Source organism: Otolemur garnettii, unplaced genomic scaffold (assembly GCF_000181295.1).
Source record: "Otolemur garnettii isolate 467f Iridium unplaced genomic scaffold, OtoGar3 scaffold00039, whole genome shotgun sequence".
In the NCBI taxonomy this organism is placed as follows: domain Eukaryota; kingdom Metazoa; phylum Chordata; class Mammalia; order Primates; family Galagidae; genus Otolemur; species Otolemur garnettii.
In genome coordinates this window covers 10015239-10017646 of record NW_003852434.1, presented here as the reverse complement: position 1 = coordinate 10017646, position 2408 = coordinate 10015239, and positions in this window count along the sequence as shown.

Genomic DNA, 2408 nt, shown 5'->3' with positions numbered 1-2408 from the left:
GATTTTTTAAAAATACATTATTTCTGAAATGGGCCTGGTGTAATAATGACCCTATCTGTTCAAGATTTAAGATTTGTCTTGGCAGAGAAAATTGATCCATTTCACCTTTGTCTAATGGAAATTTTTATCTAGGATTATCTGTTTATGTAAATGAATGTTCCTCTGAAAAGGGAACTTGAGGGGGCTGTAAATCTTGGTGACACTTCAGTTTCCTAGGGGAGAAATTGGAAAGGATTCTAGTATTTATCTGCCTGAAATTGGTTATAAAAACAAAATTATCTTCATGTACCTGCAGCATCTGATGTTCCCTGGAATTTCATTACATTTTTGTATAATTCAGTGCAACACTGGGAATGGTGTTTCTGTATTACCTCATTCAGAAGTTGTTTTTACTTTTCTATTTTCTGCTTGCTTTCCCATGTTGACATTATCAAGGAAGCGAAGCATTTGTTTACTCCCTCTTCTTGGGATGGGATTCTTTTTTTCCCCTGTATCATCTTAATAGTCTTCAGCTATTGTAGGCTCATTATCTGTAGTTATATGAAATGTGTTAGCAGAATATCTATCATTTCTCTTTTTAAGAAAGCATAGCTTGTATAAATTCTGATCTGTGGACCAACATACTGAGGTCAATGTAGTGATTGATCTACAACTACAATGTAGTTGATCTACATTAAAAATATTTTTGTTTTTCAAAGTCATTTTTGGACCAAGCTTAATCTAAATACAATACATTAGAATCTCTGTAAATTGATCACCCAAGGGACTCTAACAAACTGATCAACACAGGGAGGTGGTTGACACAAGGAACTAGGCCAGCTGTACTGACACGTACATGTGGCACATGTCTGGTCTATGAAAATTAGATCAAATTAAGGAGTTGGTCACTGCAGAAAGGCAATCAGGTTGGAGGTTCTACTGTATTTGGAAGTTGTAAAATGGTAACTTTGCAAAGTCAGCAGAGTGTGGCAAGTTTTTCTTCTACAAGTGAAAGGGAAAGTGGACAGTAAGATTAGTCTATTTAATTGTCAGCTAATTAGAGAAAAATGGAGTGAGGCAAAAAGTTCATTTGCATCAACTTTTTTGAAGAAATGCATAATTTTTCTCTAGGGTCTACTAACTTTATTATCTGATAGTTAACAGAATTATACTGTTTTTATGTTTCTCTTGAAGTTACTTGCTTGGAAGTTTCTCCCCCTTACATAATATTTGAGCTATTTCAACAGGATTTGAAAAAAAAAGTTAGCAATATGTTGCATTCCAAGGATAACATGAATGTAATTATTTAGCTGTGTGACGTAGGGATACAAATTGGTAAGAAGCTGGATTTTTGCAGGATGATTCTGTTCATAACAAAGGGTGAAAAGGCAGGGACCAGGAGTGGTATTTGCTGTCAGCAAGGTTGACATACGCAAATCAAACCTGGAAACCCACATTCGGGGTGATCATCACAGCTGCCTTGTAGTACTGAAAGCATGTGAACAGCAGGTAGGGAACAGAATTATCTCTGTTTTCCAGGAGACTGAAGGAAAATGTAACAGTGGGGGTAGAAGACAGCACAGGGCAGGACGGTTGCATGACAGTGGGTAGTCACGGCCGCTCCCTGAACCCTCCTTCCTCATTCTCAGGATGAAAATTCGAAACCTACCTCAAAACAAAATGCACTGTGAGGAATCAGCACAGCAGTTGCCTCGGTGGGAGGATGAGATGGGAGAGGTCGGCAGTGGCAGGCTTCTGGGGTGCTGACAGCAGCCTCTTTCCTGATCTGGGGGTGACTTACTCAAGGCCATTCACTGTGTGAAGGCTCCTTTACCTAACAAATGCAAACAATATAATCCAATCATTTATACCCTCATATTAATCAGAAATAAATTTAAAAAAAGAATTTGATTAAAAAAATTCTTCAAGTTATATATTGTTCAATTATTAACATATAATATGTTCAACTAAAAAGTATTTTAATGCTGGTCTATCACAGGATCATTGGGGGAACTGTATTCAAAAATCACTTTAAATATGATAATGTGCATTCCGATTTTAGGTATAGGCTCCACAGAAGTGCGTGGCTTTCTGAGTATGGAGCACGTGTTTTGTTTTCCACATGTATACCTCCACCCTGACTTTCTGTTACTACTTTACTATTTGTTTCAGCACAATTATGAAGGACCAGTGTGTTTATTTACTATTCGTACACAATAGTTCATAACTACATTGTATTTAGAGTACTGGTTGAAAAAAAAAAGGCTCCCAATGCAATGAGATGCACAGTCTGAGCCTCTTCAACTGTTTTATTCTGTGCAGAAGATGCCCTGAATGCTGATCATTCATTTCAGCATCCACTTGGCAGCTTTTTAGGGGCATGGAGGAAAGCAAACTTTAATGCTTCTGTGCTGCCCCCGAGCTACTCA